Source organism: Eumetopias jubatus, unplaced genomic scaffold (genome assembly GCF_037043125.1).
Source record: "Eumetopias jubatus isolate StellerSeaLion01/CBP00866 unplaced genomic scaffold, mEumJub1_p1.0 scaffold_3, whole genome shotgun sequence".
Classification (NCBI taxonomy): Eukaryota; Metazoa; Chordata; class Mammalia; order Carnivora; family Otariidae; genus Eumetopias; species Eumetopias jubatus.
The window spans coordinates 52,246,707-52,272,062 of record NW_028274809.1 but is presented as its reverse complement, the minus strand read 5'-3'; the positions used below and the strand labels follow the sequence as shown (position 1 = coordinate 52,272,062).

Genomic DNA, 25,356 nt, shown 5'->3' with positions numbered 1-25,356 from the left:
ATTTCCAGCTCTAGGGTTAAATATTTTGGGGAAGAGAAGTTGGAAATGGCTTGTTTGTTCACCTAACAAGAGAGACGTGGTGAGGTAAAATGCTGACACTTAGCTGGGCCCACTCAGTAGCCAATTTTCTCTTCTGTCTGAGTATTACTGACTTTTGTGAGACGTTAAAAATGCAAAGGTCAAATTGACTAATTCAGGCGTCTACTGTATCTCTAATTAACCTAGGGTAAGATCTTTTGACAAAATCCTTTCAATTTCTGGCAGTACTACACACAATCCACCATCTGCCCTGTCACCCGTCCTCTCTATTGAGTGATGTAACACGTGGTTAGTAGATACCACTGGAGATAAGTCTGCCAGTCATAAACATGGAAACAGATTAATAACAACAACAACAACAACAACAAAACCAGAGGCCAGTTGGAAGTTAAGAGCAGGTGTGTTTCCCTGAGAATTTTGGTCCCTAACTCTGCACCCAGTGACTGTCAGGCTGTGCTGAATCCAGAATCAGCAAAAGGTTGGCTTCGTTGTCACTGCATTTCTGGTTGTTTTTTGGCAATATTCATATCACATGGTCTCTTTTTACAGTCTCTTTTCAATTGCTTGTTCTTTCTTCATCTCTCCCCCCATTTCAGTCAGTTGTTTCCTCCTATCTTTGTAGTATCTTGGACATGTGTCTTTTTTCCCATGGCCACTCCTGCCACCAAACTCCAACCTTCTCTACCTCTTACTTGATTGATGAATTGGCCTCTTGTTGTTTTTTTCCCACCTTGATTTTCCCTCTGCAGTTAATTTTGTTTTCCTTTGGCTTCTTTCCTTAAGCTTCTTAAGACACAGGCCATTCATCCACTTAAATCCTCAAAATATTTCAAAGCTTTGCCATTGGCTACCGAGTGAAGAACAAATGCTTCCAGCTGATGTTCAATGTTTTCTTTCATGGTGGAGGTAAAAACAACTCAAATACCTGTTGGCATCAGGCATATGTGAAGCAAGGTTTAAGGAAAACTTGTCTTTATGACAAACTACAAGAAGACAGCCTAGTCATAATAATAAACGGTAACTGACCTGTGCAGAGGCAATAGGAAGCAGTAGGAACTGTGGCCATTGGCGGAGTTTATGCCCTGTTCAGAGGCTTACCTCTCACCTCCACTGATATGTGGAAATGCAAGCCCAGTATTGCTGCCAGAACTTTAGATTTTTTCAAGAGAAGCTAAACACTTAGAATTTTATGTGCAACCTGCATTTTTTAAATACTGATAGCTTATTCAAACGAAACTCTCCCTCTCTCTTCAGGTGAAAAAGAAAACTAAGTACTAACCAGGCCAAACAAGTCACCAGGTAGCTAAATTCAGCTTGTGGTCTGAATGAGCTGTATGTAGTATACTTTTCCCCCTATATGGACTTTATGTTCCATGCCGTAGCCTTTTTCCCATCATGACCTCCACGGTCTTGCCTCTTTGCCTTTGTCCTTATAGTTCTTATCCCCAGGAAAGTCTTCTTCACATCCAGTCTATTAAAATCTTACCTATCATGGAAGCCCACCTCAAATTCTATGTCCCCCAAGACCACCTCCTCCTTCTCTCAGCCAGGCAACTTATGTTCTTACAGACCTTGAATCCTCTCTTCTGTGGCCCATTCCTTACCTCATTGCACATTAGCCGTTTCTACTTGACTCTAGGATGCATGAGGTAAGACTGTCTCTAGAAGCCCACAGTCTTTGCAAATAACCCCTAACTATAGCTGAAGCTTGATGAATCTGATTTTGAATTTACCAGGAGATGGGGGAAAGAGTGTCTGTATTTGGAGAATTTTCTTTCAATTCAGAACTTTCAGTCCATCTGCTTCTTATCGAAAGAAAGTGGGTCCCTTCAGTCCTCTCCTCCCTCCCAGTGCCCAGATACCACATCTACAATGTCTGCAAAAACTCACTTTTGTAGCACAAAAGGTGGCCTGGAATCTGCCTACTTTAAGGAGGAGAAGCCTCACTGTACAGAAGATCATCTGGTAGATGGACAGTGGGTCCTGGCCAGGATGATGCTCCTATTCCTTTCTCAATAAAAAGACAACGGATTTGCTCATTCTTGTTCTCACCTAGCACTCTTTTAATTCCTCTTTCAGGCACCAAATAGTAGCACCTCCATCTTCAGAATTAGTGTTCTGAACCTAAACTTTCTCTGCTCTTCCAGCATTGAGTTCTGCACTGCTTTTACTGATCAGATAACAGGCAATCAGGCAGGCTGCCACCAAGCAAAGACACAACCACTGGGAACTTAGTCATGCATATTTAAAAGCACTCAGCCTGAGCACAGTTTTTACTGATGAATGATAAATGCTTTGGCATTCCTTACCACCATAGTGCAATTTAAAAATAAGCCTACCATAGTAGACCCTTACCTTTCAGATGCAGAAAAGGCTGTGTAGAAAGCAGTACTTCTTTACAGTGCTGATGTGCTTAGGAGTATCATCATTCTTGTGCTATTGTCTAAATTGGTTGGGGGTTTTCGTTATACTCTAAGAAACTCAAGCCAAGGACATGCCCTAAACTATATTGGAGTGAGCAGAATTGTAGTTTATATCTAGCATAATAAACATCAAGAAACTATTAAAAATAGGGAGTGTTAGAACAATCACTAAAAGATTCAAGGAAATCTAAAAGAAACATGCCCATTTTCCAGCCTCCTCACACGTAATCATGAATTTGATTTCTTGTTTCCTTCTAGTATTTCTCCAAATTTGCAAATACCTTTTACCCAGTGTTAAGCATACCTGGTAAAACTTTTGCTGAACTGCTGTTTTGTTTTATGGTTAAATATTTCCTCACCTAACAAAAATGATCCTGCTATATGCCACTAGATTGTTGCATCTTCTAATGAAAAGTGATCTAGAGCTATAATAGGAACTATATATGTGTATTCTGAGGTATCTGGTTTTCTGAGAGATGAGGAAAAATAGCATAAAATCATAAATCAAGAACAATTTCACCAACCATAAATACAGGCTCTCTCTCCAATTGTTTATTATTTGCTCATGCTGGAAACACAATCCAGAGGTGAGTTTGCAAAATAGAGATTCATACAGGAACTAAAGAAATATTGCAAGACAGATGCTGGTCAGTATTCATCTTTAAATGGGTTTAACTTGTATTTAGAAAAGTTTACTCTTAAATAAAGATGGACACTCTTGCCTTATTGGCCAGTTCTGAGTCACATGTGATTCAGGAGGTTTCCTGAGAGAATTCTCTAAGGTGGAGAGACAGGGCCTTCCTCCTAGCTCGGTGCCTTCAGTATATCGCACAGTATTGGAGTTTTGTGCATTCAATTAAGTAGGTTTATGCATTATATTTTTTAATTTTTAAAAAAACAAAATGGACGAGTGGCTTATAAAACAGTCCAGGAACGAAGCAGGGGGTTGAAGGTAATGTGGATAATACAAGCCAAGCACATTTTAACAAATGGACAAATTGCTTTGCATACTCAGTGGAGAATAAGGAGAAAAAAGTATCAAGATTTATTTTGATATATTATTAAACAGTGCTCTTCATTCTCAATAGTTCCTTTCTACGCTGTTTTTAAAGGCTGCCCTGCCCCATGAACATCACTGTGAAGTGGGCCCAAGCATGGCCAGGAGCCCAAGGGCCCCTGTGGGGGGGACGGGACAGCTGCTTTAGGGTCAGAAACGGACGCTGGAGAAGCCACGTGTTGAGGGGCCTCAGTGAAGCCCACGTGGATGGAGATTAGCTGGAGATGAGATGGATGCTCGTCACTACTAACCCCTCTCTCCTGCTTAATACTTCATAATTATCCAGCCCCAGTGAAGAGAGAACAAGGGGAAGAAGTGAGAGAAACTTCAGCCACCTTGTGCAACTGGGGGGCTTCAAAGAGAAATTGTGGTCATTTATAGAAAAACAAGGACTGTTTTTTTTCTCTTAATACATCTGAGTTTGTAGCTGGAAAATGATACTGGGTCCATTATGCAGAGATAATTTCCAGTTCATCTTTGTTTATCTTCCTGTTTCTAGACCTCGTGATTCCCAAAGTTGACATTAGTGTCACCTGGGGACCTTAAAAAGCTGCCAATGCCTGTGTTCCATCCCCAGAGATTGTCATTTAAGTTGTCTGGAGTGTGGCCCTGGCTTTGCGATTTTAGAAAGATCCTAGGTGGGACCCTTGGGTGGTTCAGTGGGTTAAGCTTCTGACTCTTGATTTCGGCTCAGGTGATGATCACAGGATTGCTAGATTGAGCCCTAAGCCCCACATGGTGAGTTGGGGGGGCGGTCCACTGGGCGCTCAGCATGGAGCCTGCTTGGCTGCTTGGGAGTCTCTCTCTCTCCTCACCTTTCCCTACCCTCATGTATGTGCTCTCTCGCTCGCTCTCTCAAAAAAAAAAAAAAAAAATCCTAGGTGATCCTAATGTGCAGACATTGGTTTACTCTTACACAGAACATTTCGATTTCAGACTGTGGATTTTTTTTTTTTTTCAAAGCTTTATTCATTTGACAGAGCATGAGTGGGGGCGACAGGCAGAGGGAGAGAATCCTGAAGTGGACTCCTCGCTGAGTGTGGACCCCGACGCAGGGCGGGGTCCCACAACCCAGGAGATCATGACCTGAGTCCAACCAAGAGTTGGACGCTTAACCGACTGAGTCTCCCCCTGCCACCGGCACCCTGGTGTTTGTGGATTCTTAAAGTTCAGATTGCTGCAAGTGTTATAGATGCTTCTGTCACAGCCCACGCCTCTCTGCCATTTACATCTCTGTTCCTTGGGCTGCAGCCCCCAAAAGACTGTGAGCCGCCCCAGGGCAGGGGCCTTGCTGTTTTTTGCTGGGCATTGCTCTCCAGCATCCAGTGCAGTACGTGGCATGGAGAAGACACAGAATAAATATTTATTGCATGGATGAAGGAATGACAGCTAGGTCTTTGTCCCTTTCTTACTCATTCTACCCCACTCCCAACTCCTCTTGAACTAGAAAGCTCTCTGGCAAAGAGCAGAAGCGTCCTGAAGCATGGTTACGGGAGCAACCATGGGAGGAAACAGATGTACATGCACTCCTCAGCTGAACTTCTTGACATCATCAATTTGGAGATTTTGATCAAATGCCAAGTCTGTTGTCATAGCCTTAAAGTTCTGAGAGGAAGAAAGTGCTGCCTTTTCATTTCTGGAATTAGGCCCATTCTGTGTAGAGTGAATAATTTGATATTTAGGAATGGTTTTTGTTAGGTTGGCTCAATTCAGGGTTTTGTGTCCTTATATTCTATATATTGATCTGCCTATGATATTTTATTGACATTTACTACGCCTCTAGATTATATACTTTTGTTCAGTTGCCAGGAATTCAGTTGATCACAGTAGCAAACTTTAAACTTTACCAAGTGCAAAGCATGATGTCTAAAGCTGTGCTTTACGCGCACCTGGGTGGCTCAGTTGGTTAAGCAACTGCCTTGGGCTCGGGTCATGATCCTGGAGTCCCGGGATCGAGCCCCACATCAGGCTCCCTGCTCAGTAGGGAGTCTGCTTCTCCCTCTGAACCTCCACCCTCTCATGTTCTCTCTCTCATTCTCTCTCTCTCTCTCTCAAATAAATAAATAAAAAATCTTTAAAAAAAAAAAGCTGTGCTTTAGCTGTAACATCTTATTCCATATGTAGGTAGTAATGATTAGAAGATGAATGAATTTCAAAAGCTTTCTTCTGGGGTATTTTTATAAAACCATTTTGTGCCATACACTTTTCTCTCCGATTGTGCCTACACCTGGGTATGAAGGAGGGCGCTTGTGAAGAGCATCGGGTGTTGTACGTAAGTGATAAATCACTAAATTCTACACCAGAAACTAATATTATACCGTATGTTAACTGATGGGAATTTAAATGAAAACTTGGGGGGGGAAAGGAAATGGGATTCATATTTTAAAATTGGACAATGGACTTGATTCACCTCTACCTGATCTGTACTTATCACTAGGAACAGAGAGCTCATGGCATGCGCAGCACACAAAGATCTGCCAAATAAAGGTGATTGGCAAGAAGAAAAGCAAAGCAAATAGGCTTCTCTAGTTTGTTTTCTTTTATATATATATATATATATATATATATATATATATATATATATATATATATATATAAATCTGTTTGCTTTTTTTGCTGTCTCATTAAGTTGCCCAGACAGTTGGTGAATCTTTGAAGGCATCAACTCTACTCTCCACTGCCTGCCAAGCAGCAATCACCATAGTAGATTTTGTAAAATGTGAAAGGAAATGTTTTTCTATTCTGTAAAACTCTATCTTTTGACGTTTATTACAAAAAGACAAAGTAATGACATGTGGAGTGACTCTCGTAAGATACTCAGTATGATACAAAGTACAACAAGGAAGTCTGTAAAAGCAAATAACCTGCTCACCATTAATCTTTTAAAGCCAGTTGCCCTCTTTTCTGGACCACAGATGCTTGGAATTAAGTTAATCATTATGCTTGGGCCAGGATATACTATCATCGTTTGAACAAGCATGGCCTTCTTTTATTTGTTTTAATAACATAAAGATGCCCGTAAGCCTACAACCTAACCCAAGAGCCAGAATAGTATGTTTCTCTTAAGTTTATATGTACACTCTTTTCTGACCCCCTTCACTTGCCTGAGAGGTAAACAATATCCCATATTTATTTATTATCCCTTTTAAAAATAGTTTTATCGTATATACATAAGCAAAAAGATATGCCTAGGTCTGTACAGTGCATCGTTTGGTTTTGTTTACTTTTGCTTCTTCTCAATAGGTATGTTTACTAAGATTCATCCTTGTATCTGTAATTCACTCATTTTTAAATTATTTTATAATACAAATATATACCACATAACCATATACCAGAATTTATCCATTTTCCTGTGAATGGACATTTGGAATTTTCAAAGCTTTTGCTGTTGTGAACTCTAGCGTAGGAGCTCTCTCATGTCGTGCCTGGTCCACACATGCAAATATTTACCTTGCATGTGTACTTGGAAAGCACTTGCTGGCCATTGGGTATATAAATGTTTGAATTTACGAGATCTACAACCTTATAAATTATTTTCATAAAACCAAGGACATGGTTTCATTCTCTAACGTTCGGCATTGTCATACTTCTCATTTTTGCAGCATATTTTGAAAAATGATATTGCATTGTGATCTAATACACATCGTTGAGATTTTTATGACATGAATCAAGTTCATCTGTTTATTGGCCAAAAGTGTTGTTTGTGTATGAAATAGTTATTCCTGACTCTTCCCCTTTTTTTTCTATTTCTTTTTATTGATGTGTATGCCTTTTATATATTCTAGAGACTGTCACCTTCAGTTCTATGTGTTGCAAGTAACATCTCCCATTTTGTGGCTAGTCCTCTCCCTTTCTTTCAATGTCTTTTAATATTAATATGGCCAAATGTATCAATATCTCTCTAAATTAAGCCACTTTGAACACAAATATGCACATACATAAGGAAAGCAGATATTTGATATATATACACAGATAAAATAAATATATACATATATATAAGTATGTGTGCATATACTTCCAAAATATATTTCCATTATTTTCATGATTCTAAATCTCATGATTCCAAAACAAATTTGTGGGATAGGAAATACCAAAATTTTTATATACATTGATTGCAAGCTATTTTCTGAATTGAGAATTATAAGAAAAAATGCATCTTCGTATTCAGTAGTATACTCTACATTTGTTATACACAAAACTCCAATTTAAAAGAATCAGCCTATATATATTTGTGTATACACACACACGCACGCACACACGCACACACACAATATTACTCAGCCATAAAAAAGAATGAAATTTTGCCATTTGCAGTGATGTAGATGGAGCTAGGGAGTATAATGCTAAGCAAAATAAGTCAGTCAGAGAAAGATAAATACCATATGATCTCACTCATGTGTGGAATTTAAGAAACAAAACAGATGAATACGGCGGGGGTTGGGGGAGGGGAAAGAGGCAAACCAGAAAACAGACTCTTCACTCTAGACAATAAACTGAGGGTTGCTGGAGCGGAGGTGGGTGGGGGATGGGCTAATAGGTGATGGGGATTAAGGAGGGCACTTGTGATGTGCACCGGGCGTTGTATGGAAGTGTTGAATCACTGAATTCTACACATGGAACTAATATTATACTGTATGTTAACTAACTGGAATTTAAATAAAAACTTGAAAAAAAAACCCATACTTTTCTCTTTACTGCTGGACAAAAAATTATCCGTTATACACTGTGAGAATGTGTATTCTCTCTAGAGACCAAATCTCCTCATATTTATTTCATTACATATATAGGCAGATAACCACTGATGACTCCAAAATGTAGGAAACCACTACATAATAATTCTCGATTCATAAAATAAATGCCGTGACATAAAATCATAGCTATTATTGAGTCCTTGCTAAGTACCGGACACTATTCTAAGCACTTCACAGGTATTAATACAGTTTGCACAAACATCCTATGAGGTGGGTACCACTGTGACCATTTACACATGATAAAACTGCCCGACATCAAGAAACTTGCTCCAGTTTTCCTAGAACACAGTGGAGCTAGAATCGGAACTAAAACTATCGGGACACCTTTGAAAACAAAAGAGAGCTTATTCAAACTCCCCTGGGAAAACAGGTGGCACAGGGAATCAGGCCAGCCAAGATTAGGTGGCCACCTAGCCATGCAGCAGATAGAGACCAAATCTTCCCAGGGTTTTTATCACTTCGGAAACAGTGGACATAATCGATTTCCAGTGGGTCTTCTCATCCTTTAACCTGCAACAATTTTCAGTGAGTCCCTTCCTCTGCAGCCTTGAGCCGTCTTTCACGCATTTAGGCATCAATGTCAAGATGGAGCAAACCTCAGTACCTAGAGCCTCGCCAATGTGGGCCTCAAAAATTCCTTGCTCTGTCTTCTGCAGAATAAGCCTGAGTCTCTGCCAGAGAAGCCTTTGTGCTAACCCTGCGTGTGCCAAAGGAATTGGTTGTGGTACTGTGCTCTCTTTTAAGGAGAAACAAGTATCATGTATCTAAGTCTCCACGTAGTAGAAGAGGAAGGAAAGAAAAACGGGGTTTCTGAAATACAGCTCAAAAGTGAGAGAGCAAGTGAAGTGAAGACCATGGGACTTCCGAGTCTTTATTTCGCTTTTCTGCTGACTTATCATAAAAATTGCTGCTTAAAAAAATGCGGATGGGAAATAAATCAACATTAGTCTTCATAAAGCCCCCCGAAAAGCATGATGCATAAATGGCCATCATTTACTACTTTTGTGTAAAGATAAATTCATGTAAGTTTTCTCTTTAATTAGAGTTCATTCTAAAGCAATGTGTTACATTTTTATGTGTGTATATATATATTTAATCTTCTGTATATTATGATGTTTTGATATCTTAACAAAAATCTGGCTGGGGAGAGACTGCCTGCCTCTCTTGGGGCTAGCTATTTCTTCCGAGCTAGCGGAGGGCCCAGCTAGCACATGCCTTTGATAGGCAAACCAATGAACCCCGAGCCACACCTCCTCGACCTGGGTCCTACGCCCCAGGAGCAATAGTTCTCTGCCTTCATTGTCCCAGGGCCAGGTACTGAGCACCTGGAGAACCATCCCTATAGCCCAACGCCTGCTGAAATTATTCAAACTAGCCAGTCCTAAACTGTTTACCTGCCCTGGCTTGCTTTTTCCACAGAACCCTGGAAAGGGCTGAGGCTCCAGCTGTGTTCTCCTGTTTTCTGCTTCCTGACCACCCTGGTGTATTTCCCTGTGGCTCTGCCGTGCCTCTGGTCTCCAGGACCTGTGAATATAATCAGCTTTGTTTTCCCGAGTCTCTCCTCTGTCTCTTCTCGTGGCTGTCCCTGACCGACCACGTCATAAGACAATACAAAGCAGGTCAGAACTTTGGAAATGGAAAAGCTTAAAAATCAAGTGAAAGGGGGGGAATCAGTGCAGTGCTCTGGGGTTGGGAGTCACTTTGCGCCAAGCAGCCCCGAATGTGCTTCCTAGACATTTACTCATCAGATTGTCAGCAGCTAAACCTGCCCCTAAGTCCCAACTCCTTGTCTACGTGAATGCCACATGTGGTGGTCTGTGGATGAAGGATGACAACTGTGTGCAGTAAAGAGAGAGAATGGTATTGCCTCAAAGTAGTACTTTCTTTTCAGATTGGTCCTAATTCACATGCTCTTCACTTGTAGAGAAGCATTATCATTGAAAAGGAAAACTTAAAAACTTTCTTTTTCCTTTTATTTAATAGGTTGCTCGTTTGTGCTTTTTATTTAAATGCTTTATTGGTTCAACAATATTAACCTTGTTGAGTAAAGCATCTACATATATGAGAAAAATCTGATCATTATCTTATAATGAGTCATGAGTGATTCTTTGGCATTCACTTATTGGCTTGATGCAGAAGCCAGTGTGCTTGGCTTCACACTTGATTTCCTTTCTCTTAGCCACGTCCAGAAACACAAGCCCTTAAATTGAGCCACAGTTATTAATTATGGAGGTCTCAGGCTCTTACATATAACAGGTTCTTACTCAGTGTTTGTTGAGGGAACAATAGAGTCCTGGATTGTTCTTGGACTATGTGATCCTATTTTATTATATTTTTCTGAACATCGGCATACTTGAAATTCAAATGGAAGAAGAACCTGGCTTCTCCATCGTATAATGACATCTATAGGTTGGGTTTATCCTAAAGCTACTTTTTACTTAATGGTTGAGTTTTACTCATAAGTAATACATCCTTAACCTGTTATGAATAATGTTAAAAAATAATCTGCAGAGAAGTACACCTATCTCTATGTCTTCACTTCACATGGAGTCTTGGCTACTCAGGATAGAATTCCAAAACTTTCATGTTGGTTATATATTATAAATTTATCTGATTATTCACTTGAGGTATCCAAGAGATTATTTAGAGACTCTCAGTGGTTTTTTTTTTTAGCTTTTTTTTTTTACGTGTAGTTCAAATGAAATTTTATGTGTTTAATAAAGGCATGTTTTGAAATTTTAAGAGCTATACAAGTCAGGTAAAAAGCCACATTTATTAGTCCTTGGAGATCACTATAAAACTCAGACATAAAATTAATTTCTCAAGACACACAGAAGATAGAACTCCCTATAGCTTTTGTCAGATGTCAAAAAAACAGTGATATATTAGTCCTATGAAGTTGCTTCGCCACCAGCAGGTTTTAGTTAACATTATTATGATAGTGAATGACCCTAAAGAGGACTCCCTCCTTCATTTAAGGCTCCTTCCTAATAACCTACAGCTGTGTGAACGCCATCAGCTGTGGGAGTTTCTGATGGGCACATTAAAAGTGTTGGTATGTCACTCCATATGGTTCTTATGGGCTTCCTTTGACGACTCATAATATTCCATCAGTCCAGCTGTCAATGGCCAATTCCTCAGCTGGGCGGATGACTTGAACATTGACTCACCAGTCTTTAATTGTCTTTCATTGTTGCTACTAAAAAGCCAGGAGCTCTTTGTTTGCAGTGAGTACAAAATGGAGAGGCACTCTTTTCAAAATGAAACAGCCTCTCTCTGAGTAGGACAGGCTTCTCAAACCTCAGTAAACTTTTGTTTTACACACTGAAGTCCACTTGGTTGTGGGGATACAAAGTAATTTGGAGGAGAAATTGTTATCACTTCAGTTGCATGAAAATGTAATCGCACATTTGCAAAAGAGGCCCCAAATGCAGCATTGGGCATAAGTTTAAAAAGTGATCTTGTTTTGTTGGCTTATAATGGCAGTATTTAACTTTTACACTTGTTTTCTGAAGAAAAGCAATGAACAACATAAAGAGGTAATGGCAGTTTTATTGTAAAACTTTGGTTTAGAAAGAATTCATGAGATCATTACATCTTTTATTTGAGGAAAAAAGAGCATTATTGAAAAATAGAAAACCCACAAATTATATACAAAATTAAACAGAATTTAAAGAGGAAAAAAGGGTAAATATGTAAGGCCTAATTCTATAATGAGGTTAAAGTTTTGTTTTTTAATCTTTTCTTTTGGTACTAAATCTTAATTTAGTCAGTCTTATAGAGTCTTAGCAATTTATTGCTGAAATCGTTAGAGGAAAATTATGTGTTGGTGTTCATAGGTGACCCTCACTGTTGAATTTTAGACATGTGTCTTTTTTTAAACTGGAAAATCCTTCTATTTTAAGAAGTTTTGTAGGAAGGAAGTAATTTCTAGACTAGAATGATTGCCTGTATATCTTTAGGTTTCTCTTTAAAAGTTCATTTAATTTCTCTGTTTCTGTTTACCTGCTTTCGTAGCAGGCAGGAGAACTGCTATGGAAGTTTTATGGAGTAAACCAAATTTATTCCAGGATATGAAGAGTATCTTTATAAATGTTTATAAATACTTCTTCAATAGTTCGAAGGCCTGTACAAGTAAGGCTGAAACAAAAATGAGGAATAATTATTTCTATTTCATTAGGTTTTAGTGTCTGTGAAATATTCCTAACTCTTTAAAATCCATTAAGGCCTATTTTTATAGAAACTTGAAGCTAAAGACTCTAAGGAATATCAGTGGAACTTCATTTACCCAAAATTAATGGGCCCAGATGCCGTTGGAATTCTAAGAAAAAGATTTGTTGCATAACGCTCAATTCTCTTACAGCCACTTTGCTTTAATGCTCTCCTTGCATTTCGGAAGGTTCACTTATATTGTGGTAGCCACTTACTATTTCCTCTCACTACTTTGTCTTTCCTCACATACGTCATGTCTTCATCAAGGATAGGGATGACCCAGGATTTCTAAGGGACTTTTCTACTCTACCTTGCAAACAAATGTCAGTAATTGGCCCATCAAATGTGGAAGAAATGTATTAATTGTTCTTTAAAATGCTCTCTTGAAGTTGGAAAGCAAGTGGGAAGAAGGTGCTTTATCAGTTATTAAACTGGTTCCTACAATGTGTTGACTTATTTAAAATATATCTTAGATAATACGATGCTAAGAAATGCCGGAATGAGGATAGAAGAGTAACATTTGAAATGTGATAATTAATATTGGAAACAGTACTTAAGTGTAAAATACAGAGACCGTGTGTGTGTGTGTGTGTGTGTGTGTGTGTGTACACATATATACACGCGCACAGCAGTCTCATTTCTTAAATTCTTTAATCAGGATTTAGTTATAAGCCTCTTTGTGGTTTTATTTCACAAAACATTGAAAAATAAGAGAAAGAAGGAAAAGAATGAAAAAGCACAAGACGAAAATAGGAAAGCTGTCTAGCACAATAATTTATTATTTTTTTATATGACAGTATTGGGTCTGTTTTATCTGCAGTTGGAATGAAATTATGGCAAAGCCAGTGACCACCTGCCTCCTATTCACGTGTTCCCTAACATGTTCTAATGGAGGACATGCAATAAGGGAGTCTCTTACTTCTTTGGATCAGTGACTGGTTATAAAAATGAGGCCCTCTAGAAAAACTGAGGAGCTGAACAGTAGGAAAATTATTTTGCAATAAAAAATAAACCCGGATTTTGGGAGCTGAGGGAAGCTGGAAATGCAGTCATTGAAAAAATGACTGAGGTGCTGGAACAACTGGACATGAACATGGAGAAAAAGGAGTCTAGACACTGACCTTCCATCCTTCACAGACATGAACTCAAAATGGATCCTAGACCTAAATGTAAAATGTAAAACTATAAAACTCCTAGGAGATACTATAGGAGAAAATCTATACAGCCTTGAGTGTGGCGATGACTTTTTTGCATACAACATCAAAGGCAGGATCCCTAAAAGAAATAATTGATAAACTGGGCTTCATTAAAATAAAAAAAAACTTCTCTGCAAGAGACAATGTCAAGAGAGCGAGAAGAGAGACTGGGAGAAAATATTTGCAAAAGACACATCTCATAAAGGACTGGTATCCACAGTATATAAAGAACTCTTGAAACTCAACAGTAAGAAAATAAACAACCCAATTAAAAAATGAGCAAGGGACCTGAACAGACAACTCACTGAAGAAGATCTACAGATGGCAAATATGCATACAAACAGATGTTCAACATCCTATGTCATTAGGGAATTAGAAATTAAAACAACAATGGGATACTACTATGTACCTATTAGAATGGCCAAAATTCAAAACACTGACACCACCAAATGCTGACCAGAATGTGGAGAAAACAGGAACTCTCATCATTGCTGGTGGGAATGTGAAATGGTGCAGCCACTTTGGAAGACTGTTTGGCAGTTTCTTACAAAACTAAACATATTCTTACCATATGACCTAGCAGTTGTGCTCCTTTGTATTTACCTTAATGAACTAAGAACCTATGTCCACACAAAAGCCTGTACAGCAATGTTTATAGCAGCTTTATTCATAATGACCCAAATCTGGAAGCAACCATGTTGTTCTTTGGGAGGTGAATGGATAAATAAACTGTGGTAAACCCAGACAGCGGAATATTCTTCAGTGCTCAAAAGAAATGAGCTATCAAGCCATGAAACGACATGGGGGAACCTTAAATTTATATTACCAGGTGAAAAAAAAAATCAAACTGAAAAGGCTACATACTGTATGATTTCAACTATATGACATTCTGGAAAAGACAAAACTATGGAAATGGTAACAAGATCAGTGGTTTCCAAGGATTAGGGGGAGGGAAGGGCAAATAAGCAGAGTACTGAGGAGCTTTAGGACAGTGAAACTCTTTTGTGTGATAATACAGTGGTGGATACATGTCCTTATGCATTTGTCAAAATCCATAGAATGTATAACACCAAGAGTGAACCCTAATGTAAATTATGGATTTGGAGTAGATAATGCTGTGTAACTGTAGGTTCATTGATTTTAACAAACGTTCCACTGTGGTGCTGGGTGTTGACAGAAGAAGGGGTCGTGTGTATGTGTGGAAGCCAAGGATATAGGAGAACTTTCTGTACTTTCTGCTCAATTTTGCTATGGAAGTAAAACTACACTAAAAATTTAAGCACGTTTAAATGGCTGGGAACATTTAAAAGACACTTTTTTTTTTCTTTTTTACGATTTTATTTTTATTTTAGAGAGAGAGCATGCAAGCAGGGGGAGGGGCCTAGGGAGAGGGAAAGAGAGAATCTCAAACAAACTCTGCCCTGAGTGTGGAGCCCAGTGAGGGGCTTGACCTCATGACCCTGAGATCATGACTTGAGCCAATAATCGATAGTCAGAGGCTTAACTGATGGAGCCACCCAGACACCCCAATGCCACAGACCTTATAAGAAAGCTGCTCTGTGTATCCTCAGGTTAGTGGTAAATTGGGGGAGCAAAGAGCTTGGGATTGTGCCAGCCGTCAAGCATGAAAGGGCTCACAAGAAGAACCAGGGCCTGGCGAAATTACCTGTCAAGGAACCAGCTGCCAGGTGGATGGGATGGTTCAAGAATGAACCAGCTCATCTTTCCTCCAGAAAGATATTAGGGAAAGTAACTGTTGGTTGGAGATTGCTCTTGAGGGGCTGGGATGATAGTTGGTAGGAAAGCGGACATCTGCTTCCATATCTGTGCAAACAATCTATTTTGCATTTTGTAATGCTTCTTTTGGGGGTAGGTTGGAGAAAACATACTGAAGGAAACAAGTGTGAGGCACATAATAGATATTGTATAAAATTGTAAGTGAATAGAAAATGTATGAGGCAAACAACACAAACTGCATAAGGATGGAGTGTGTGTTAAATATAAACATTACCTGAAAATATTTTATTAATTTTCCATTTTTTTGGAAAGCCCTATAGCAATTTTATAAGGAGGGCATGAAAGTGAGCAGATTTTAAGCTAATGCTTAACAAATAAAGAATATTAAAGGAAATAGATTTCTTGTTTGAATTCTAAACTGTGACATAAGGAAATCTCATAGCTCAGTCAACTAGAAGGGAGATAAAATAGTGTCCAGGCATTTCTTAATTGGAAATTTCTTTTTCTCAGTCCTAAAAGAAACTTTCCATCTGTCCTAGCATCTGCTTACTGTGGTTCAAGAATTTCTCCAATTTAACAAGTAGGTGTGACAATTGTGACATCTGGGAATTTTTTCTAAGGGCACACAAAAAGAGTTTAGGTGGCTGGTAACTGGTTTCATAAGCTTTTCATAGATTTTTTTATATATACACAGAATTAAAATGAATGATCACATGGTACTTTTATAGTTCTTTTCTTTTCAAAAAGAAGCTTTGAACTGGTGTGCCACTAGAATTATACTTGTTGTTGTTCTTTATTGTTCACTCATTATTGCAAGAAGAGCAGAAAGAGGTTTGCCTGATGTCAGGCCTGTAGGATTTGGGAGATGTGACTTCTTGGTTGGTTTGTGGGGCTAATCCCCTTGTGGCTTTTGGAAAATTGCCTCATTTCTCTGACTCAATTTGTCTAGTGGTTAAAAAATGCAAACTTAAATAGCTGTCCATTCTGAAAATACTAGAATGTTGAAGAAGAAAATATACTAAAAATATAGTTGCTATAGGCTGAATGTCTGTGTCCTGCTCATATTTCCATGTTGAAATCCCAATGTCCAATGTGATATTAGCAGTTGGTGCCTTTGAACGGTTCTTAAGCCATGAAGGTGGAGCCCTCATGCATGGGGTTAGTGCCTTATAAGAGTGGCTCCAGGGAACTCCCTAGCTCTTCCTCCATGTGAGGACATCATGAGAAGGCACAGGCTATGAACCAGGAAGCAGGCCTTCACCAGAGTGCAACTATGCTGACTCCTTGATCCTGCACTTCCCAGCCTTAAGAACTGTGAGAAATAATCTTTTGGTCTAGAAGTTACTCAGTCTCTTGTATTTTGTTATAGCAGCCAGAATGGACTAAGACAACAGTCTATGGATGCATATGAAGACCATTACAATTGGACTTCCTCCATCTCTTATGCCTTTTTTTGGAAACTCTGAATTCTGAAATTTTGTAGTTTCTTGCTCTCATTTGAGCAAAAAAAAAAAAAAAAAAAAAAACAACCCAAAACAAAAACCCACGATCGTAAAAAGTTTAGAGATTTTGAATATGGCTTTAATATACAAATATTTCTTTTACCTCTTAAAAATCAATTTTAGGGGTGCCTGGATGGCTCAGTTATGTAAGCATCTGCCTTTGGTGCAGGTCATGATGTCGGGGTGGAATCGAGCCCCGTGTCAGGCTCCCTGCTCAGCGGAGAGTTTCTCCCTCTCCCTCTGCCTCTCCCCACCTTGCCCCCGCCTACTCATGCTCTCTCTCTCTTTCTCAAATAAATAAATAAAATCTTAAAAGTTTCTACTGTTCATGTTAATTTATTATTTTTGGTTTGTCTTTTTTTTTAAAGATTTTATTTATTTGACAGAGAGAGATACAGTGAGAGAGGGAACACAAGCAGGGGGAGTGGGAGAGGGAGAAGCAGACTTCCCGCAGAGCAGGGAGCCCGATGCGGGGCTCGATCCCAGGACCCTGGGACCATGACCTGAGCCGAAGGCAGACGCTTAATGGCTGAGCCACCCAGGCGCCCCTTTTGGTTTGTCTTTATAGCTCTACAGTGTCTCCAGTATTCCATTGTGTTTTTCAACAAGTGTCAGACTCCCAGTGAAGCAAGAAATTTTGTGCAATCATTATCTTTCTGTCTTTCACATTTGGGAAATTGAAAAAGTAAGAGTGTGACTATAATTGGTATTCTGTCATGTGCTTAAAGCAAATGTTCCTTGGCCCTCTGACTGTAATGGATGTTCCAGTTCCACTTTGATTTGAAGTGATTTTCTGTAGTCTCACAGTACAGGTCATCCCAATGTGGCCATCAGGGGTGACTCCAGGGTGACCTGAGACTTTTGTGTTCATGACCAGCCAACTCATCTTCAGATCATGACCAGAACTCATGAGCCTTTCAGTTACTCAGAGTCATTTTGTGTAAAAGGGGCCTTTTCTGTCCACACTTTCTTCTTTTGATTTGATTGGAATTCTATGAGCTATAGGAATGAGGTGATATGTGGGAAAGGCTGAGAAATGGAGGAATTCTGATGCAAAGCTGTCTAATGTAATATAAGGTGAATAATAGTTGGGAGTTAATATTTCCTTACTAGGCCAAAGTACAAGTTTTCTTTCATATATTCCCCCAAAAGCAAAGAATATGAGACTTTTAGCTCTTAAGTGGTCCTTCATCTTTTGTTGACTTGTTAGAATCTTTATTTGCTATTCTATTTTCTTTATCTCTACCTATAATGTTAAGGATATTAACAGTCAGAAAAGGAGAAAGAAAAAAAAAAACCACATATATTACCACAAAATATAGGAAGAGATGCTCAACCTAGGTTTAATTAGCAAGACCACAGTGAACTACACACAATAGACTGGAAAAAATTAAGCAGCCTTATAATATCAAGTGTTGGTGAGGACATGAATCGACTGGATTTCTCATTCATTGCTGGTAGGAATACAAATAGAAAATATTTTCTTGTAATAATTATTTCTGGCCTTACCTTGTGAATTAGAACATTGCATGCCATTTGACTCAGCAATTCTACTCCCTTATGCATATACAGTCATGTGCTCAACATGAGCATATGTTTATAATAGCCATACACCGGAAACAATCCAACTGTGGCCCCCAAATGAATCAATGATAATGTTGTGAGCCAAGGATAATGATTCTGCACAATTGATTGCGTCCAAAATAAAAGACTAAATAAAACCAGAAGGACTACGAGCATCTAAAAAAGCACCTAAAACATAGAATGTGTGTAATTACTTGCTGAATAGATGAATGATAAAAGTCGTTGATTTGGGGGTACTATGTGACTCTAGGTATTGATGAATGTTTAAGAAGACTTTACTGACTAATTTCTCTCTGATGAGAAAACAAATATTTATTAAGAGCTTCTTTACCAAGTATTTTCTCAACACTTAATGATTCTGTGTTACATTAGTTTGTATTTTGCTGTATAAATGGTACTAGAATATTGTCATCCTGCCCATTTTGTAACTAGAACCAAATTATAAACTTCTGGAGGGAAAGGACCACATTTTTCAGTTTCCTTTCTCTTTTCTTGCCGAACTAGATGGAGTGTGCCATTGGTAACTGCTTAGGACTTAACGGTGAAACAAAAATCCGCTCAAATTTTCCTCCTTTCCAAAAAAATCTGTTTTGAAAAAGGACAAATCATGGTCAAAAGTAGAATCTTTCAACCAGGCTAAGTGCTCTGAGACTTCAAGTGGATTCATTCATTCACTCATTCACAGTGCACACGTAAGCAGGGATGGGGAGGGCAGAGAAAGAGGGAGAGAGAGACTCTTAAGCAGAGCATGGAGCCTGAGGCGGGGCTCAGTCTCACAACCCTGTGATTGTTATCTGAGCCGAAATCAAGAGTCAGATGCTTAACTGACCAAGCTGCCAGACGCCTCTCAAGTGGATACTTTTAAAGAAAAGTTAAACATAAGGAAAAAAGAAAAGCTTAACATATATGGTGAAGTTGTGGCAATTATCTCTGTGTGTAGGAATATGTTTGTAACAAATACAAAGAAAATCTTATGTGGTAATTCTGAGATATAATGAAATTCTTAGCACAGAAGGCATAAACGATAGAAAAACATTGTATATTTGATATTCATCCAATTAAAAACATGCTAAACAGTGTGCTATGCTCATTATCCTGCAAAGAAAAATGGAATCCAGGAAACTGTTGATATTTCAGTTCTAAGAGGTTATTTTTGTTGTTGTTGTTTAATCAAGTACTAATCAGGAGAGATGCACTTTATAACAAGAGAGCCAATTTATCTGATTTCAAAACTATGCAGGCAGTTAGCCTTAGATGATTATTCTTAGAAGTATGTTAGCCCATTTCCAATTAAACTGTACTTCCTGTTGTTACAGTGGTTACAAGAGGCACAAATTGAAAGAGAAAAGGAAAATATGCTTCCCCACCCTTTTCCTTCTACCCAGTTCATCACCAATTTAAACCCTCTGATATGCTAATTGGTTCATAGGTATCAGAGGAGAATCTTCTGAGAGAAAGCAACAGAAATACCAAACCAAAATAACTCATCCAAAAAGGGAGTTTATTGTTTCATTAACTGAGAACTCTATATCTGCTATGACCAGGATTTATTGCTAGTTAGGTTTCCTCTGGGTTGGCTCCATTTTAAAACAGGCTTTTATAGTGGTGGTTCTGTGTCTCGTCTAACAGGAAAGAGAACTTCTCTCCTTCAAGAGTAGAGCAAAAACTTGGTTCTTGTAGTCTCATTTTGAGCCATGAACCCATCCCTTAATTATTGTGTCCAGGGAAAGAGAATTAGTTTAAACTTATGATACATGCCTACCTCTGTAGACATACGAGTGGGGGGGTCAGTTGATGGCAAATACGTATGCTGCTTCTAGAACAGCCTGATATTTGGACAAAATTTAGTGTACTCTTACCAAAGGTAACTATGCCAAATGTTGCAATTATCTATTACATTATACCCTTCAAGTCAGTCCCACATTTTCTTATATTTTTAATAACTATGGGCTATATATTTTCTTGGACATAGAGGTATGAGAGATACCGAGCAAGATAGAACAGTTTTTGTTTCTTGGTTGGTGAAAGAAGGTGCAAGCAACTTTTTTGCTAGGTGACCTAACAAAGGGTCTATTTGGAGCTGTTTTTCTTAATTCTGAGAAGAGTTTCTGGAAGGTCTCTTCTTACTCAAATGGAAGAAGTAGGAACCCACTGATTCACAAGTGTGTATCAGAATACTTTGTGGCTTGATGAAGTTTTCTCCAGAGAACCTTTGCAGTGCAAGCTTGGGGAAAGCTGAAGTAAATTTGCATTGTCAAAGGCTTCTCAGGAGGAAATAGAATCTCCCCATTCCAGTGGAGACCACCTATCAGAACATGAGATAGATTGAAATGATTTCAAGTAAGTTCCCCTGTGTCTCCAAAGGAGCATTCACCCTGAGGGAAGACAGATGTTTGACTAGTGAATTGTAGGAAATCATGAGGGAAGATTCATTCCATAACAGTCTGTGGCTGGAAGATCTCTCTGTCACAACAGGTGCACTGTGAAAACAATGGCCCTTGACTGAAAGGGTAAAAGGAGACCTGGAACTTCAGAAGCCTGAGTGTGGTGGACATCTGCAGAGTGTGTGGCGTCACTGGTGAGGGTAGAAAGGCTCAAATGATGCACTAGCCTGGATCGGTTGAGGGCAATCAGTTTGTATGACGGTGACAACAGAAATGACAATTGATTGTTGGGGCTGGCATGAAACCGGTCAGACAGCTTGAGTGCCTGCCTTCTCTCCTCCTCCTTTAGTATTTCTCTTTCTCTCCCTCCTTCCCTGTCTGCCTCCTTGCCTCCTTCCCTTCCTTTGTTAATTCTCCTGCTAACAACAAGTAGCTCAGAAACAGGGATTGACCCCTTTGGGTTACACAAGCATCCACAGTTCTTGACAACTTGGTTAAAGGGAGAGGTTTCAAGAGGTAGCCATTGGATTTCCTTTTAAAATGGTCCTGTGGGGGATTGAATGATTAATTTGAATATTAAAAAGATTTATGATCTTAATTATACCTCAAGCTGGTAATGCAGGCCACATTGATTTTACCAGATTAATTAAAACACACACACACACACACACACACACAAAAACAAAACCCACGACTTAAGAGAGTTATTCCTAAGAATTCTGTTACTCCTTCTTCTGTTTTCTAGCTTCCAAACCTGATCGGCTTAAAATTATCTTTAAATGATTCCCACACCATCAAATGTAGACGTGTTAGTAACATATCTAAAGAAAGAGTAAAACAAGTGGAAGAGGGGAGGGGTTGTTGGTCAGCGGAGAAAAATGAGGGCTGGAGAGTGGAGAGTCAAGGTTGGCGCTTCTTGTTCCTGCAGAGGGGATGCAGGCTCATGGACCTGTCAGACATCTTGGCAGGGGCTTCTCCACTCTCAGTCACGTTTCCTTAGCCAGATGCCATTGAACAACCAAATCAAATAATTAGTTTCCTTCATTTTCAAATTCTATGTTCATAAGGCAAACTTATATGTTAGCCTCTCCACAGGGAAATCATTTATTGAATAAAGTATATATTCAACTGGACTCCTTAGTGGCAGAGGATGGCAACCTTAAAGTGAGCTTTGAAAACACCTATTTCAAAATTAATAGAATAAATACATTGGAAAATGTAAAAATAAATGAAGACAATATCATTCTCAGTTCAAACTTCAATGGATGATTGAAGGATGTCAACTTCCTCAGAAAGACCATCAAGACAGCAAGAAGTTTGTGTTGGACTTTTATTCTTCATCTTTTTGAGAGACTTGTCATGTGAGATGAACATGAGACTCATGTTTTCTGCCCTGCTCTGGTCCGAGGGCTCCAGGAAGTCTTCCTTGGGGAAATAGCATGTGACCTAGGATATGGGATCTAAGGAAGGAGGAGCATTAATGGTAGCAGAAGACAGTGGGGAAGATTTCTCAATTGTATCAGTCAGGGTTCTTGGTTACAAACAATAGAAGCCAACTCACTACCAGATTAAAAAACAAATCACTGAGAAAATATTGGGCATGTCACAGAATCAATTGGGAGATTGGGAAACAGGACTAGAGAACGAGAATCCAAAAAAGCTAACACACCAGGGTAATTTTTGCTTCAGATGCTCTAACTGGTTCTGTCCCCACTTGATATTTATACTGAGCTGTAAGTAAGCTTACTGTTACTGTGTTCTTGTTTCATTTCTACAGGTTTCAAAATCTTGGTGGGAGCATCTGATTGGCCAAGTATGGTAGCCATTTTCTAAGATGGGCTCCTATGGATGATTACTACTTGGTATTCAGCCTTTTGTGTAATGCTCCTCTGCCCTGCATCCCAATATTGCATTAGGGTTGATCTCTGTGACCAATAGAATATAGGAGAAGTAATGGTATGTAACTTCTGAGGCCAAATCGTAAAAGATAATATCATTTCTGCCTTGCTCTCTCTTGGACCGCTTGCATCAGAGGAAGCCAGCTGCTCTGTTGTGAGGGCACTTGCACAGCCTTTTGGAAAAGTACACTTGGTGAGGAACTAAGGCCTCCTGCCCAAAACAGCACCAACAAGTCAGCCATGTGTGTGAACCATCTTGGAAGTGGATCCTTCAGTGATAGTTAAGATTCATTTGATGCCTTGATTATAGCTTCATGAGAGATTAAGCTGGAATGGCCCAGCTAAGCTACTCCTGAATTCCTGCCCCACAGAGACTGTGTGAAATAATAGATGTTTATTTCATTTTAAATTGCTAAATTTTAGGGTAATTTGTTATGCAGAAGTAGGTCACTAATATACATGCCTGAGTCTTATCTGGAAGAGAGAGAAGGCATCTCATTTTAGAGATGAGGAAATTAACTCAGATTTAAAAAGTCTGAATTTGTTTAAAAAATCACTTAATAAATATTTGCATGGCCCTCCTCTATACCAGCCGCTGTTCTCAATGCTGTACAGATATTAACTCCTGTCCTTCTCCAGCAGCCCTGAGAAGTAGGCCTCTTAATACCTATTATAAACCGAGTTGTGTCTCCCCAAAACCAATTATGCTGCAGCTCTTGCCTCCAGTGTGACTATATTTGGAGATGGGGCCCCTGAAGAAGTAATTAAGGTTAAATGAGGTCATACGCATGGGGGCCCTAATACACTCTGGTTGATGTCCTTAGAAGAAGAGGAAGAGCCACCAGGGATGTATAAGCACAGAAGAGAAAAAGCCATCTGCCAGTCAAGGAGGGTAGGCCTCACGTGGAACCAAACCTGCTGACACTTTCATGTTAGACTTCCAACCTACAGAATGTGAGAAAATAGCTTTCTGTTGTGTAAGCTACCCCAGTCTGTGGTGTCTGTTGTGGCACTCCTAGCTGGTACTAGTCAACACCATAGGTTGGCGTGACTCAGACAATTCTGATTGCTGCTTTGACACTGCTGTCCATTATGCCAGTCACCTCCACCTTACCTTTACTGGTTGAGGTTGTAGATAAAAAAAAACTGAAGCACAGGGAAGTGACTAGTCCACAGTCACATAGTTGGTAATAGTAAATTGGGATTTGAGCTCACAAAATGAATCCACTGTACTGCACATTAATAAATCCAGGCAAGAAGATTTTAACAGATACACTTTTCCCTGTGAGTTTTGTGTCCTGTACACATTTTTTTTTAAGATTTTATTTATTTGACAGAGAGAGAGACAGCCAGAGAGGGAACACAAGCAGGGGGAGTGGGAGAGGGAGAAGCAGGCTTCCCGCGGAGCAGGGAGCCGGATGCGGGGCTCAATCCCAGGACCCCGGGATCATGACCTGAGCTGAAGGCAGACACCTAATGACTGAGCTACCTAGGTGCCCCTCCTGTACATATTTTTTTAATTGAAATTATTGGTAGAGATTCTAAATAAGTTTAATAAGTTTTAAAAATTATTTTGGTCTTGGTGTTGGGAAAACGGGACAGCTATGTGAAAAAGAATGAAACTGGACCATTTTCTTACACCATACACAAAAATAAACTCAAAATGGCTTAAGGACCTAATTGTGAGATCTGAAACCATAAAAATCCTAGAAAAGAACATGGGTATTAATTTCTCTGACGTCGGCCATAGCAATAATTTTTCTAGATATGTCTCCTGAGGCAAGGGAAATAAAAGCAAAAATAAACTGTTGGGACTACATCAAAATAAAAAGCTTCTGCACAGCAAAGGAAATAACAAATCTGAAAGATAACCTATGGAATGGGAGAAGATATTTGCAAATGACCTGTCCAATAAAGTGTTAGTATCCAAAATATATAAAAAGCTTATACAACTCGCCATCAAAAACCCAAATAATCCAATTAAAAAATGCACAAAACACAGGAACAGACATTTCTCCAAATTAGACATACAGGTGGTCAGCAGACACATGAAAAGATGCTCAGCATCACATCACTAGTCATCAGGGAAATGCAAATCAAAACCACAATGAGGTATCACCTCACACCTGTCAGAATGCCTAAAATCAAAAACTCAAGAAACAACAAGTGTTGATAAGGATGTCCCATCTTTAGTGGAAGCAACTACCTATGGCAAACTCTACTGCCTGTAGTTAACACGGGTGTGGGATGTTTGTGTAAACAAAGAGGGAGTAAAAAAAAAAAAAGAGGGAGTAGGAAGCCATTGATGGGCTAGGGGCTGCCTCGCTTGCTTTAAAGATGCTCAGATTTAATGACAGACAGACGAACTGCAAAACCACAATGACACCTGTGCTAGCTCACGAAAATATTTCTGTAAGCTGTGTTTAGTTGGTTTGCTGCTCCTTCTTCAATGTCCTCACTCTCCCTTAAGTGACTTTTCAAAATATTCATGCCAGGAACAGGAAGCACTCGTAGAGGTGATGAGAGAGAGAGTTGGATAAATCACCAGTGATGTCATGGCTTGTAGATAGAAA

General features: G+C 39.2%; 1 long non-coding RNA gene across 3 annotated transcripts in view; it reads left to right on the top strand.

Moving 5' to 3' along the window:
• LOC148164691 (uncharacterized) overlaps positions 1-25,356 on the top strand; it is a 231,956-nt gene that overhangs the window by 68,101 nt on the left and 138,499 nt on the right. The window contains exon 4 of one of the 3 annotated variants that reach the window (XR_015767861.1): positions 9,690-9,889. The exons of the other annotated variants lie outside the window; for them this stretch is intronic. This is a non-coding gene — a long non-coding RNA (uncharacterized LOC148164691). The remainder of the gene's footprint in view (positions 1-9,689; positions 9,890-25,356) is intronic. 3 annotated transcript variants of the gene reach the window in all.